The 17,196-nt window shown below is 40.2% G+C and overlaps 1 non-coding gene across 1 annotated transcript; it reads left to right on the plus strand.

Annotated features, from left to right (window-relative positions):
• The first annotated feature begins 3,214 nt into the window (after positions 1 to 3,214).
• LOC142167717 (small nucleolar RNA R71) lies at positions 3,215 to 3,321 on the plus strand. The gene has a single exon (XR_012697804.1). It is a non-coding gene; the product is annotated as a small nucleolar RNA R71 (small nucleolar RNA).
• Positions 3,322 to 17,196: the final 13,875 nt, after the last annotated feature.

A 17,196-nucleotide genomic window follows, 5' to 3' on the forward strand; every position in this document is an offset into this window, starting at 1 on the left:
ATAGAAAGCTCAGTATAGCCTGAATGAACTCAAAGGAGTCTAAGACTAGTAGCATTTAGAAGAAATGGAATGCTGCCCTAGTGGTAGAAAGAGGGTGTAATTGTGATAGATGAAGGATGACATTTAGGCCTTCGATTGAGTAATGATTTCATGAATTGTACAGGATTAAAATACCCATGTAAGGTAAATCACATTGGGATGATATGAAATATGATTATGTAAGTATAGTATCGTATCGCCCCCAGGTGGATCAGGAAAACCACTTCAAATATTCCTCGATGCAATGTAAGCCCTAGTGGCAAGGTATTACGTAAGTAGTTTCAAGTTATCAGTGGTATATTGTAGATCAATATTGAGGTGAATCAACAATGGATGGACAAAAGTCACAAAGTATGAGATGAGATTAGGCCGCCATTCTTAAGATGAACAGTAATGGGGAAGCATTAAAGGACTTAGATTTATACATATGGGATAAGCAACGAAAGTAACCTGGAGTTCGGTAGCAGACCTCAGTAACGATAAATTGAAGTAAGAGTTATGGTATAGTATGACCTACCTAGATGCAGTAAAGTCATACGAATGGATAACTGGGTCTATGAAATAAGATATAGCAATATTCGTAAGTTTAACAAAGTATCGAGCAAAGAACTTCAGTATACCTATAAATGTCCAGAGAGACATCTTATCAAGCTCTGTATATGCTTATAAAGTGAGGCCTAGAGATTGACTAAAAACTGGAGGAAAAATGAGAGAAGAGTCGCATAGGCGCACATAAAAGGAAAAAGTCATACATGCTGCATGACAAAAGGTAGCAAGAGTTACGAGATTGGAAGTATTCCGACCACGGACCGTGGTGTGAGAAAGAGGCCTAAAGGGGGGAATGCCCTGGCCTTTGAATTTATTCAAAGAACAGTTGCCTAAATGGCAAGAAGAGTATTAAAGTATTCGCAATATCTATGGGTTACGACAATGATAAGTGCATCAGTCAACACTCGAGGACGAATGTTCCAAAAGGGGGAAATGATGTTACACCCCATATTTTCGTACGTGAAAGTACGCTATAAGTAAATTGATAAAATCTCGAAAATGAGATGTTACATCCTGCATTTCCGTAAGATAAAGTTTCATCGTAAGTTAATCGACGTAAGTTCGGGAATGGAATTATTTTGAGATTATAAGCATTATGCTATTTCAAATAAGTGACGAGTAAATTCGTGAAGGTGAGAGGGTAAGAAAATCGAAAAAAATAAATTTCGTCGAAGTTTGACATTTTGGGATAATTTTGATTGAGCTCCCAAACCTGGCAGCCCACTATGCCACATAATGACTCTTGAATTAAGTGGAAAGGTGGCACATTTTAAAGAAGATATGTGACACAAAGTCTTGAAAGGTGGCCCCCACACCACTTAGACTTAAAATCCATCTCTAAATTCAAACTAAAGATGTATTACATCTATGTGAAAGGCTTCAGCAAGGTTAACTTCATCAGCAACGTGAGTGCTTATATTAAAAATAGGCAACTTAGTAACGTTCTGCTTCAACAAGAATTCAAGCAAGAATTCAAGAATTCAAGCAAAAATTCTTTAAGCATCTTGGCAACATAATTCACTTCAACAAAGGTCATGAAAGATTTTGATCAAATTCATTTGAGAAAGATATCATACGGATCTGCTATGGCAAAATGCTTCAACAAAATTTCATAACGCTACAACAACGTGAGATGTAATTCTAAGAAAGCCCGGTACAATCTTTCTCAAGAATATCATACATATTTCTCCCTACTTCCATCCGCTGTTACGTGTTTTGTCATAGTTAACGTGTATTAGAGGGATTGTCAAGAGAATCGGCTCAGGTATGTGAAGGCTATCCCTTCTTTCTTTTTGGTATGATCAAAATGATACAAATGAAACGAGCAAAATACGTAACTTTCATAAACAATTCTATTCATAGAAATACTAGGGGTGTCTATATTCTTGATTCCCCATGTATCTTATTATTCTATCATCTGTTCATGGGTCTCAAAAAATATGTAAGTTGATAAAGTTTATTTCATGACATTAATCAAAGGCATAATGGTCTTATGACATTCCGAGAGGTTTTAGTAACTCACTTCTTATGCATTTCATTCATTTATACATGTACATTGACCCATGACCAGATGGTGTTATATACGCGTATATTATATGTATATAGGATATGGGAAAAGGTTATGGCGTTATATACGCACCACCACCTGATCAGCTGGTATACGTTGATGATTTGCCCACAGTGACCGAAATGATATGATGGGATGCCCTCAGAGGCTTGATGATGTTACGAACGCATATACCTATGCATGGTATGACATTTATATGCATATGCATGACATTATAAAAATGAAATGATTCACAGAGATATGCAGATGTACATGTCGAGTCTTTTAACTCCATGTTTCTCTCATGTCTATTATTTACTGATTTTCATTCCTTACACACTCGGTACATTATTTGTACTAACGTCCCTTTTGCCTGGGGATGCTGCAGTTCATGCCCGCAGGTCCCGATAGACAGGTCAAGAACCCTCCAAGTAGGCTATCATATCAACGGAAGATGTTGGTGCGCTCTATTTTCTCCGAAGTTGCTTGTTTGGTCAGTATGATATAGACGTGTATTGTTTGGTATGGCAAAACTCTGTCCTAGCATTTATGACAATTATGTATTCTTAGAGGCTTGTAGACAGATGTCATGTACGTAAAAGATTGTATGGCCTTGTCGGCCTATGTTCGGTGTACGAGTGGTTATTTTGGTCTTATAGGCCCGTATGTCTTATGTATAAGTTGGTATTACATGTTGTATTCTACTTATCTCACGGTAGCCTTTCCGGCTCAGTTATCTATGATAGTATGATATGAAAAGATATGTTACGTTGGTACTCGGTTGAGTAAGGTACCAGGTGCCCATCGCGGCCCATCGGTTTGGGTCGTGACACTTTAGCCATAGCATCAAGTTGTACCTGCATAGATGTGTTAGCATCAACCTGGTGAACATCACTTGATCTTCTTCTTTCCGCACTCTCAGAGGGCCATTGATTTGTATCGTCAGATAACTTGTCAAGAATTGTGACTATCTCCTCCGGAGTCTTCTTCATCAACAGCCCTCCAGCTGCATTGCTCAATGTTATATGTGAGGCCGATGTCAATCCATCCCAAAAGTCATGGAGTTGCATCTAGAGTTCAATTCCGCTATGTTGACACTTTCTAACTATTTCCTTAAACCTCTCCCAAGCTTCAAACACAGTCTCAGTAGCTTTCTGGCAGAAGTTATGGATTTCTCTTCTAAACTTGCCCGTCTTAGCTGAGGAGAAATATTTATCAAGGAATTTTCTGGTCATCTCCTTCCATGTTTTAATTGATCCCGTGGGTAAGCTTTGAAGCCACTGCTTTGCATCATCTTTAAGAGAAAAGGAGAATTCCCTTAGATACACATGACACACCATTGTATTGAAAGGTGTTCATAATCTCCTCAAAGTCCATTAGATGTGTGTTTGGATCTTTGTTTGGCTTCCCGCTGAAGACATAACAATTCTGAAGGGTTTGAAGCAACCCTTGCTTTAACTCGAAATTGTTTGCTGCAATCGGATGTGGTCTAACACTTGACAAACCTTGATTATAGACCGGTCTAGCATAATCTCCAAGTGGTCTCCCAGGCAAGGTTTGATGTTGATTAAGTCTGAGACCCCCCTCTTCTTCATAGATGTTCCACACATCTCTAATAGCTGCTTCGTCAGCATCTCGTGCAGCTTGTTCTCTTCGTCGGGCTGCTTCTCTCGCAGCCAAATCCATATTATCTTCACCGTTTCAAGCCATAAGTTCTTTGGTTGAGGATTACCCAACCTTTTCTGTTGTATCTGTGAGATTTCTTTCTTTGTTCAGTTGTCGCAATTGTTTTTCAATTTCTAGCTCGTATGGTAGCACTTCCTTCGCAGAAGTTCTAGTCATGCACCACTCTGAACCTGTAACTTGCGCACAGTCAAAGAACACCAACCGTAAAAAGGGAAAAATAAAAAGAAAAATTCCTGAATTAACACTGCAAACTATTTCAAACACTATTGATTGCCAATTTCCGACAACGACGCCAAAATCTGACGAGCTCGAAACACACACTTAAATTATGCTCGCTAATCAAATATAGTATAATATAATATCGTATTCGTAGGGATTGGATTTAAACAGTATTCTCGTAGTTTCTATCTTGGTTTCTATCCAAGATGATCAACAGTTGAGCTTTATAAGATTTCTAACTAAAATTAACTAAGATCTAAAGCTATTGACTAATGACAATTGAAATAAGGAATTTATCAGTGGGAGGAAATAGGGGTTGATAGGATAGGTGTAAGATAATATTTTGGGATCTAACTCTAGATAATTCACTTCTAATGTTTAAGTGAGTCTCTCAAATTCACTCAATTATCAGTTCAACCGTTCAGCAAAAACTCCTCTTTCGATTAAGTTTCAACCTCACAAGATGAACTAATTTAAGCACGTGAAGATATGCAAGAATACGTAGTGGATTGGTCTTTAGGAAAACCTCTTTTGATTATTCTCCTAACTAGGTTTAATCAATGATACAACTAGCCTCTTTCGATTACTATCTATGGATTCAACCAACAAAATAATGCAAATATGTCACACGTTATGCCTCTCTCGATTACATGAACAAGTGAATATATATACAACAGTTAAATCATCCAAAATTATTCAATACATAAAACTAGAGTTATAATACACAAACAAATATCAATAAACCAAATCCATCAAGCCCTAAAGGGAACTACTCTATAGATATGGAGCAATTCATCACAAATATGTTTAAAGTAAAGGAAAACATAAAATGATCCAAACTCTAGTCTTGAGTGAGGATTGAATGATGGACTCCTTGTGCTATTGCTTATCGAACTCCTCCTTAGCCTCATTAGGTCTCCAATATGTCCAAAAGTCCTAAAAATAACATTTTCCATGTATTTATACTAAGTAGGGTCGGTCCTAGATGAAATCACCTTCTCCTAGCCAAAATAAGATAATTACTCAGTAAATATTGCGCAGGCGTGCCACATAGGGCGATGCGCCTTGCTGGGCATTAGTGCAGTAATCCAGAGAGTTGTTTTTAACAGACAGCAGGAAATAGTACACGCACGGCGCCCCACACGCCGCGGGAGTGGGGTTTTCTCAGAGTACAGAATTTTCCTTCCTTTTTGATATCCAGATATGGTTCTCGACCCCTGAACACAATTCCGGCTTAATCCCTTGGGCTTTTACTCAGAATGCATAGCTCCAAATCACTCAAATATATTTCATATCATCTATATTGCTCGAAATCAATCCTACAAGGCATAGAATACATAATAAGTGCAAAACACTATCAATTAAAGCTCAAAACGAATAAAGTGTTGTAAATTAGAGTACAATAAGTGATAAAACACAAGATTATAGCCTACCATCAACTTGGTGCCGGGAACTCAGCCCATATCTATTCCTCTGTATCGTATGACACTAACAACGTTGAAGGAATTGAAAGAGCAGTTTTAGGAGCTTCTTGATAAGGGGTTCATTAGGCCTATTGTGTCACCTTAGGGTGTACCAATTTTGATTGTGAAGAAGACAGATGGTACCATGCGTATGTGCATTGATTATAGGCAGTTGAACAATGTTACAGTTAAGAACAAATATCCTTTGCCGTACATTGATGATTTGTTTGACCAGCTTCAGGGAGATAAAGTGCTCTCTAAGATTGATTTGAGGTATGGGTATCATCAGTTGAAGATTCGGGACTCTGATATTTTGAAGACGGCATTCAGGACTCTCTATGGTAACTATAAGTTCCTTGCGGTGTCTTTTGGGTTGACCAATGCCCCAACAACATTCATGTATCTGATGAACATCGTATTCCAACTATATATTGATTCGTTTGTCATAGTATTTATTGATGATATCCTAGTGTACTCACGTAACCAGGAGGAGCATGCACATCATCTGAGGATTGTACTACAAACATGAAGGAGGAGAAGCTTTATTGTAAGTTCTCCAAGTGTGAGTTTTGGCTCAGTTTGGTGGTGTTCTTAGGGCACGTCGTATCCAGTGAGGGGATCAAGGTGGATCCAAAGAAGATTGAGGCATTTCAAATTTGGTCCAGACAGTCTTTAGCTACTGAGATTCAGAGTTTTATTGGCTTGGCCAGATATTATCGCCGCTTTGTGGAGGTTTTTCATCTATTGTAGTGCCTTTGACCAGGTTGACCCAGAAGGGTGCCCCATTCAGGTGGTCTGATGAGTGTGAGGAGATCTTTAAGAAGCTCAGGATTGCCTTGACAACAGCTCCAGTTCTAGTTTTGCCTTCAGCATTGGGTTCTTATACAGTGTATTGTGATGCTTCTCGGATTGGTGCTGGTTGTGTCTTGATGTAGGAGGGTAGAGGGATTGCTTATGCTTCACACTAGTTGAAGCCCTATGATAAAAACTACCCCGTTCATGATTTATAGTTGGCAACCATCGTCCATGCATTGAAGATTTGGAGGCATTAACTCTATAGCGTGTCTTGTGGGGGTATTTACAGATCATCGGAGTCTTCAACATTTGTTCAAGCAAAAGCATCTAAATTTGAGGTGGCGGAGATGGTTGGAGCTTTTAAAGAACTATGATATTACCATTTTATCATTCCGGGAAGGCCAATGTAGTGGTCGATGCCTTGAGTAGAAAGGCGGTGAGTACGGGTAGCGTTGCATATAATCTTGTTGGTGAGAGACCGCTTGCATCAGATGTTTAGGCCTTGGCCAATCAGTTCATGAGGTTAGATGTTTCGGAGCTTAGTCGGGTTCTAGCTTGCGTGGTTTCTCTGTCTTCTTTATACGATCGCATCAGAGAGCTTCAGTATGACGACCCTCATTTGCTAGTCCTTAAGGACATGGTTCAGCGCGGTGATGCCAAGGAGGTTTCTATTGGGGATGATGGGGTGTTACGGATGTAGGGTCGGCTTTGAGTGCCTAATGTGGATGGGTTACATGAGTTGATTCTTAAGGAGGCCCACAGTTCACGATATTCCATTCATCTAGGTGTCGTGAAAATGTATCAGGACTTGAGGCAGCACTATTAGTGGAGGAGAGTGAAGAAAGATATAGTGGAGATTGTAGCTCGGTGCTTGAAGAAATGGGAGCGTATCACCATGGACTTCGTAGTTGGGCTTTCACGGACTTTGAAGTTTCGTAGACCAGTGCCCAATTCTTTGATAACTACCCCGTGAGCGTCCAACCTTTCATCTGTCTTGATAATGAAGGCCTTTATTAGATCCTCTAGACCTGGCTGAATAGGCTGTTAAGGCTGAAATTGCAGCCTCTGCTGATTTTGGTATGCTGGAGCTCCTTGTCCCTGGGGTCTATAGTTATTGTGTTTCCATGCATTCGCAATACCCCCAGATGAACTCCATGAAAAGTCGGGGTGCCTCTGACCATCGCATTATAATTTCCCATAGCATGTACTTCCTCAATTGAGGCTTGACACTCTTGAGTAGGGTGTCTTCTTCCACATATAACACAAGCTACATGAGGCTCACTTTGTATTGTAGATAAGGTCAGCTTCCATATTTCTTTAGCCATAGCATCAAGTTGTACCTGCACATATGTGGTTGCATCAACCTGGTGAACACCAGTTGATCTTCTTCTTTCCGTACTCTCAGAGGGCCATTGATTTTCATCTTCAGATAACTCGTCAAGAATTGTGACCCCCGAACATAATCCCGGCTTAATCCCTTGAGCCTTTACTCAGTATTCATAGCTCCAAATCACTCAAATATATTTCATATCATCTACATAGATTGGAATCACTCCTACAAGGCATATAATACATAATAAGTGTAAAACACTATCAATTAAAGCTCAAAACGAATAAAGTGCTGTAAATTAGAGTGCAATAAGTGACTAAAACACAGGATTATAGCCTACCATCAACTTGGTGCTGGGAACTCAGCCCATATCTATTCCTCTATATCGTATGACTTTAACAGAGTTGAAATAATTGAAAGAGCTATTTCAGGAGCTTCTTGATAAGGGGTTCATTAGGCCTACTGTGTTGCCTTGGGGTGCACCGGTTTTGTTTGTGAAGAAGACGGATGGTACCATGCGTATGTGCATTGATTATAGGCAGTTGAACAATGTTACAATTAAGAACAAATATCCTTTGCCGCATATTGATGACTTGTTGACCAACTTCAGGGAGATAGCGTGTTCTCTAAGATTGATTTGAGGTCTGGATATCACCAGTTGAAGATTCGGGACTCTGATATTTTGAAAACAACATTCAGGACACGTTATGGTAACTACAAGTTCCTTGCGATGTCTTTTGGGTTGACCAATGCCCTAGCAACATTCATGTATCTGATGAACAGCGTATTCCAACCATATCTTGATTCGTTTGTTATAGTATTTATTGATGATATCCTGGTGTGCTCACGTAACCAGGAGGAGCATGCACATCATCTGAGGATTGTACTACAAATATTGAAGGAGGAGAAGCTTTATGCTAAGTTCTCCAAGTATGAGTTTTGGATCAGTTTGGTGGTGTTCTTGGGGCACGTGGTGTCGAGTGAGGGAATCAAGGTGGATTCGAAGAAGATTGAGGCAGTTCAAATTTGGCCCAGACTGTCTTTAGCTACTGAGATTCAGAGTTTTATTGGCTTGGCCAGATATTATCGTCGCTTTGTGGAGGGTTTTTCATCTATTATAGTGCCTTTAACCAGGTTGACCCAGAAGGGAGCCCCATTCAGGTGGTCTGATGAGTGTGAGGAGAGCTTTCAGAAGATCAAGATTGCCTTGACCACAGCTTCAGTTCTAGTTTTGCCTTCAGCATTGGGTTCTTATACAGTGTATTGTGATGCTTCTCGGATTGATATTGGGTGTGGCTTGATGCAGGAGGGTAGAGGGATTGATTATGCTTCACACTAGTTGAAGACCCATTAGAAAAATTACCTCGTTCATGATTTAGAGTTGGCAACCATCGTCCATGCATTGAAGATTTGGAGGCATTATCTCTACAACGTGTCTTGTGAGGTATTTACAGATCATCGGAGTCTTCAACATTTGTTCAAGCAAAAACATCTAAATTTGAGGCGGTGGAGATGGTTGGAGCTATTAAAGGACTATAATGTTACCATTTTATCATCCTGGGAAGGCCAATGTAGTGGTTGATGCCTTGAGTAGAAAGGCGGTGAGTACAGGTAGCGTTGCATATATTCCTGTTTATGAGAGACTGCTTGCATCAGATGTTTAACACTTGGCCAATCAAGTCATGAGGTTAGATGTTTCAGAGCTTAGTCGGGTTCTAGCTTGCGTTGTTTCTCTGTCTTTTTTATACGATTGCATCAGAGAGCTTTCATATGACGACCCCTATATGCTTGTCCTTAAGGACAGGGTTCAGCACGGTGATGCCAAAAATGTTTCTATTGGGGATGATGGGGTGTTGCGGATATAGGGTCGGCTTTGAGTTCCTAATGTGGATGGGTTACATGAGTTAATTCTTAAGGAGGCCCACAGTTCATGGTATTTCATTCATCCAGGTGCTGTGAAAATGTATTAGGACTTGAGGCAACACTATTAGTGAAGGAGAGTGAAGAAAGATATAGTGGAGTTTGTAGCTCGGTGCTTGAAGAAATGGGAGCGTATCACCATGGACTTCGTAGTTGGGCTTCCACGGACTTTGATGAAATTTGATGGTATTTGGGTGATTGTGTATCGGTTGACTAAGTCCGTGCATTTCAGTCCAGTTGGGACTACCTATTCTTCGGAGCGGTTGCCTGAGATCTATATCCATGAGATTGTTCGCCTTCACGGTGTGCCAGTGTCCATTATTTCAAATCGGGGCACATAGTTCACATCGCAATTTTGGAGAGCAGTGCAGCTAGGGTTAGGCACACGGGCTGAGTTGAGTACATCATTCCACCCTCAGATGGACGGACAGTCCGAGCACACCATTCAGATATTGGAGGATATGCTATGCGCTTGTGTCATGGATTTCTGGGGTTCTTGGGATCAGTTTCTACCGCTTGCAGAGTTTGCCTACAACAACAACAACCAATTGAGTATTCAGATGGCTTTGTATGAGGCCTTGGGTTGAACAATGCTCATGAATGTAAAGGAAAATTTTTGTCGGAAAAATGCGTTTATGCGGTCCATTATGCTACCGCATAATCACTTTGCGGGCCGCATAATGGCCGCAGAAGTGAGCAGGAGAGGGCTATTCTGGAAGCAGCCATGCGGTCGACTATGCGACCGCATAACTGTTATGCGGTGCATTATGCGATCGCATAACAGTTATGCGGACCGCATAGTGACCGCATGCACAGGCAGTTCTTTTGGCTATTTTGTAACCAAATATGTGACCGATATGTGGTCCGCATAACCATTAGGCGGTCGCATATGTGACAGCAGAACCTGTTCCGGAGCTTCATTTTTGGGTTTTTAAAACCCGACCCTACTTCGTTATATACACGTTTTGGGTCATTTTTGAGAGATAATCTGACATTTTAGAGTGAGAGAGAGTGCCCTAGAGTAAGGTGTTCTTCAATAATTGTTCTTCAATTCTTGCTCATGTTTTGGAAGATTAAGAAGGCAAGCTCATTAGGTCTTCATCCTAGAGGTAAGATTCTACACCCTAAACCCTAATTTTGAAATCATTTGAAAATGGGTAATTAGCAAGATTAAATTTGGGCATGAGAGTTGATTATTTTACATGCATGTGATATCAAGGGGTGTAGGAAGATTGTTGAAGTAAGCATGGTAAAGATTGGATTGTGGGATGATGGAATCCTCCATAAAAAAGACCTTGAAACCTTGTGCACACCTAGTGTTTGATAAAATGCTCAAATGAGTTAGAAGCATGATCATCTTCCTAATTTTGGTTTAATTTGTTATATTTCTAAAATAGATTGAAGTTGCTAAGAATTCCGGAACATTTAGAGTGTAAGGAAGCTCAAGTGAGGTATGTTGGATAAACTCTTCTTTAAGAATTGGAATTCCCAATATCCTTGTAAGTTCCGAGATGTTGATTATAAGTGGAGTATTCCGATAAGTTTTGTGATGAAGATATATGTTCAATTCGTGTTTTAAATTCTCTTATCATATTGCATTATAAATTGAGGATGTGTCCCAAACTATGGATTACATGTTATAATTTCTAGTCGTGATTTTTGTGAAAGCTATTATGCCAACTTGTGTAGAGATTGTGATTGTGATACACCTCCACCCGCATGCATTGGGGTGAGGCGACATGACCGCTTTGTGTGGGGATTAGGGTATAGATATTGTGATTGTGATACACCTCCACCCCTATGTATATTGGGGTGAGGCGGCATGACCGCTTTGTGTAGGGATTATGGTATTGTGGGACTACACCTCCACCCGCATACATTGGGGTGAGGCGGTACGACCGCTTTACGTATAGTTTGGGTATTGTTGTGGCACCACCACCCGTATACATTGGGGTGAGGCGGCATAGCCACTTTGTGTAAGTTCTTAGTACTGTGGTTATACATCCACCCGCATACATTGGGGTGAGGCGGTAGGTCCGCTTGATTAGAGTTGTAGTGTTGTACGTACACTTTCAACTGCATACATCGGGTGAGGCGGTGGGGCTGCTTTGTGTGAAGATGGTTACAGAGGATCTCATCTTAAATCCTATAAATGTTATTGACAGCTCTTAATAAGCTTGCTCTGGTTTAAACGGTTATCTATATTATACTATTGTCGCACTGGTTCATCATATTCATCTTGTATTTCTGAATTCTTAAATTGGTGTTTAGTTTTCATACTAGTACTATTCGACGGTACTAATGTCCCTTTTATCAGGGGCGCTGCATCTTTAAATGGATGCAGGTGGTTCCACAGCAGGAGATATTGATCAGTGATAGCAGTATACCTACTTCCCAGCTGACTTGGTGAGCCCCACTTCATCCCGGGGTCATGTATCTTTTGTTCTTTGTGTATTCTATTTGAGGTATAGCCGGGGCCTTGTTGCCGGCATTATCATTGTACTCATCTTTATCTATAGAGGCTCCGTAGACATAGTGTAGGTTGTGTATTGGTGCTGGGAAAGACAAACTATGCTATGTTGTGGTTGTATTACTTGTCCATTTGAGACTTTAAAAATGGTGAAACTTATGGCAAGAAATTGGTAATTGCAGACATGACCACTTTATTGTTTAATTAAGGAAAACATATATTCTCTTTATTCATGAATGAGTTTGGGTAGAAGGAATCTAACAGGCTTGCTCGGTTGGGTTCACTCGATTGAGCGCCGGTCACGCTCCTCGGTTTTGGGGAGTGACACTTACAAGCTTACATTGCCACTTAGTCTATCGAGTGGTCATCTAATGTTTCATGCTTCCATGCTACGAAAGTATTTTGTTGATCCGTCACATGTCTTGGACTTCAGCACGATTCAGTTAGATAGGGATCCGACTAAGAGCGTGATGCAATGATGAGTGAGAGTTGTGACAGTCAGATTGAGTACTCTAAGAGCGTGAGTACCTGTGATTATCACTGTGATGCATTGAATTTGACATGCATATTTGATATATAGACATATAGATATAGCATTCCTCATGCTAGCTATACTTGGCATATTTTACCAGTATTGAGCTTAATTGTTGAATTTTAAAGCATTTCTACATTCCTGTACTGTGTACGAACCGATTATGGATTTCTCTGAGTTATTACTGTCATATCCCTATTTTTTTGTACTGTTATTATTTGGATTTGGACTGTATCATTTTGAGCTCTTCACTACTTTCAGCCCAAGGTTAGTCCTGTTACTTATTGAGTACATTAGGTCGATTGTACTCATATTATACTCTGCACTTCATGTGCAGATCCAGGTACATTTAGACCTGGTGGTTGCTAGACTTGGAGCAGTATCTGCTTGGAGACTATTGAGGTAGCTGCTATGGCATTCTCAAACCTCGACTCTCCTTCTTTTTAGTTTATTTAGTGTTGTTCTATCTTTCCAGATAGTTGTATTAGAAGTTTTGACTGTGTTGATACTTAGTAGCTCATGTACTCGGTGACACCCAGATTTTGGGGATTTTGTAGTTGAGTCGCAGTTATTCTTATCGGTTATTATGAGCTTTTCATTGTTAAACTTATTACATTATGTTTTAATTTAAAATGCGTAGCTATTTTGTGATTGCCGGCTTGCCTAGTACTGTGATAGACGCCATCACGATATATTGAGATTTGGGTCGTGACAATCATCCGGGGAAGGCCACTGTGGTGGCTGATGCCTTGAGCCGAAATGTAGAGAGTTTGGACAGTTTAGTACATCTGCTAACAACAGAGAGGCCATTAGCATTGGATATTCAGGCCTTGGCCAACCAGTTTGTTAGATTGGATGTTTTGGAGCCCAGTCGAGTCCTGGCTTGCGTGGTTTATTGATCTTCTCTATATAATCATATCAGAGAGCATTAGCATGATGACCCCCATTTGCTTCTCCTTAAGGACACGGTTCAGCACAGCGATTCCAAGGAGGTTACTATTGGTGATGATGGCATGTTACGGATGCAGGGCCGGTTATTTATGCCCAATGTTGATGGGCTGTGTGAGTTAATTCTTCAAGAGGCCCACAGTTCATGTTACTTTATTCATCCTGGTGTCGCTATGATGTATCAAGATTTGAGGCAGCACTATTGGTGGAGGATAATGAAGAGAGACATAGTGGAGTATATAGCTCGGTGCCTAAATAGTCAGCTACTGAAGTATGAGCATCAGAGGCCGGGCAGTTTGCTACAGCGACTTGAGATTCCCGAGTGGAAATGGGAGCGTGTTATCATGGGCTTTGTTGTTGGGCTCCCACAGACTCAAAAGAAATTTGATGCGGTATGGGTGATTGTGGACAAGTTGACCAAGTCGGCTCATTTCCTTCCGGTAGTGACTACTTATTATTCAAAGCATCATGCTCAGGTTTATATCCACGAGATTGCCCGACTTCATGGAGTACTAATATTCATCATATCTGACTGGGGTACACTGTTCACATTATATTTCTGGAGAGTTGTACAGCGTGAGATAGGCACACGGGTTGAGGTGAGTACTACATTTCACCCTGAGACGAACGGACAGTTCGAGCGTACCACTCAGATATTGGAGGATATTCTTTGTGCCTGTGTTATGGATTTCGGTGGTTCTTGGGATCAGTTCTTGCCGCTTGCAGAGTTTGCCTACAACAACAACTACCAAGCGAGTATTCAGATGGCCCCTTATGAGTCCCTATATAGGACGCAATGTCGTTCTCTAGTTGGTTGGTTTGAGCCGGGAGAGGCTAAGTTTTTAGGCACAGATTTGGTTTGAGATGCCTTGGAGAAGGTCAAATTGATCTAGGATCGGCTTCGTATGGCCCAATCTAGATAGAAGAGTTACTTGGATCGGATAGTTCACGATGTTGCATTCATATTTGGAGAGCGAGTCTTGTTCCGGGTTTCACCCATGTAGGGTGTGATGAGGTTCGGGAAGAAGGGCAAGTTGAGCCTAGGTATAACGGACCTTTTGAGATCCTTGAGAGGATTGGTGAGGTGGACTACAAGCTTTCATTGCCACCTAGTTTAGTTGCGGTTCATCTGGTGTTCTATGTTTTTATGCTCTGGAAGTATTATGGTGATCCGTCTTATGTTTTAGACTTTAGCACAGTCCAATTAGACGAGGATTTGACTTATATTGAGGAGCCGGTGGCTATCTTGGACTAACAGGTCCGGAAGTTGAGATCAAAGAACATTGCTTCAATAAAGGTTAAATGGAGGGGTCATCCGGTCGAGGAGGTGACCTGGGAGACTGAGCACGACATGCAGACTCGTTATCCTCATCTATTCATCATTTCAGGTATGTCCTTATGGACGTTCGAGGATGAACATTCATTTTAAGAGAGGTAGAATGTAACGACCTGGCCGGTCGTTTTGTGTAATTGTGCCCCGTTACCCATTATGCTTCACACATGTGTGTTTATGATTTTATGACGTGCGGGGTTGGTTAGTTTCGTTCCGGGAAGCTTTTGGGTTGGGTTGGACCCTTTGATTTTTTACTTAAAAGATTAAATTAGAAATGTTAACCAAATTTTGACTTTTATGAAAACGACCCCGAAATAATATTTTGATGGATCCTATACCTTCGTATCGTTATTTTGGACTTGGGCGTATGGCCGGAATTGATTTCGAAAGTCTGTAGGTTGATTTGCTAAAATTTGGCAATTTGAAGTTGAAATATTTGACCGTAGGTTGACTTTTAGCTATTGAGTTCGGAATTTAATTTTGGGACTTGGAATAGGTCCGTTAAGCTATTTAGAACTTGCCTGCAAAATTTGGCATCATTTGGACTTGAATTGGTAGGATTCAGACGTCTTGTTGCAATTCTAGAAGTTATTGAAATTTACTTTGAAACTTATGCATTTGAGTGTTCAATTTGTAGTTTTATATGTTATTTTTGTGTTTTTATCGTGCGAGTGAGTTCGTATGATATTTTTAGACTTGTGTGGATGTTAGTTTGGAGCCCCGAGGACTCGGACGAGTTTTAGACATGTTTCAGAAGGGTTTGAGTTGAATTTGAACTGCCGGTGCTGCCGGTGCTCAGGTGTCGCAATTGCGAGCACCAACATTGCAATTGTGAAGGTGACAGTGGGGGCTCAGATGTCGCAATTGTGACTTCCCCTTCGCATTTGCGAAGTCTGTCAGATTTTTCCTTAGTTCGCATTTGCGAACATTTTTTCGCTTTTGCGAGGTTCCCAGCTTTGCAATTGTGAAGGCTTTTATCGCAAATACGATTATGCATGAGGCTGTCAGGGATCCCAAATACGAGCCCTGGTCTGCAATTGCGAGCCCTGGTCCGCAATTGCAAGGATTCGCAAATTCGATCTCTATGTCGCAAGTACGACAACTGCAACTGGTACAAAGGGCTGGGAGACAGGACTTTTGAATACATTATCTCATTGTTGAACCCTAGACTCGGTATGAGGTGATTTGGAGAGGGGATTTTTCACCTACAAACTTTGGGTAAGTGATTCTAATCTATTTCTAATCATATTCCATCAATATATCTTAGATTTTAACATCAAAATCATGTGAATCAAAGTGAAAATTTGTGAAACTTTATCATGTTTTTGAAAAATAAGAATTTGAGGTTTGAGAGTCGATTTGGACTCGAATTTTTAAACTAATCACATATATGAACTCGTGGGGTCATGGACTCATGGGTAGTCAGAATCTACCATTGGACCCAAGTTTTGACTGGATGAACCCCGACTTAACTTTTGTTTACTTTTTGATAAAAGTGTAAAGATCTTATCTTTATCTATTTTAATTGATTTCCCTAGCATTGCTTGTTGATATTAAGTCGATTTTGGTTAGATTTGAGCTGTGTGGAGGCAAATTTTAGGGGTAAACCTTTTTTTGAGGGTTGAATTGGCCTAGTTGAGGTAAGTATCTTGTCTAACTTTGTGTGAGAGAACTACCCCTTAGGATGTGTGAAAGGTGATGATCAGGTACGCGGGTTGTACGTGGTATTTGACCGGTTTAGGCTACTTAGACTCTTTCCATGCTTTAATTGAATTGTTGTATCATGTCCTAAAGTCTCATAGTTGATCTATTCTTACTTGTTTTAGTCTATCCTTACATTCCTTAAATGATTTCATTAACACTTGCTCTACATCTTAATTGATAAATTACTCTCATGCTTTAGTTGAACTTGTCTCTATTATTGTTACATGTTATCTCTTTCATTGTTGATTATCACTATTTGAAGTTATTGTTCGTGTTATCTCTTTCATTATTAATTATCATTACTTAAAGTTATTGTTCGTGTTATCTCTTTCATTATTAATTATCATTACTTGAAGATATTGTTCATGTTTTCTCTTTCCTTGTTGATTTCCATTATTTGAAGTCATTATTACACGTTATCTCTTCCATTGAGAGTTATTCTTATTTAATATCGTGGTTATACATTATCTCTCATTGTTGAGTTATTGGTGTTGAAGTTGTGAAAGTCGTTATCACGTTGAGGCAAAATTATTATTGTTGAAACATCTTCCTTGTTGAGCATTTTACATTTATTGTTGTTATTGATATTCTTGTACACGTTGTGGTGGAGCCATGAGCTATTATTGTGGAAACATTGATATTGTTGATTGTTGGCAAGTTGT

This window comes from Nicotiana tabacum, chromosome 12, assembly GCF_000715075.1.
Source record: "Nicotiana tabacum cultivar K326 chromosome 12, ASM71507v2, whole genome shotgun sequence".
Lineage (NCBI taxonomy): Eukaryota > Viridiplantae > Streptophyta > Magnoliopsida > Solanales > Solanaceae > Nicotiana > Nicotiana tabacum.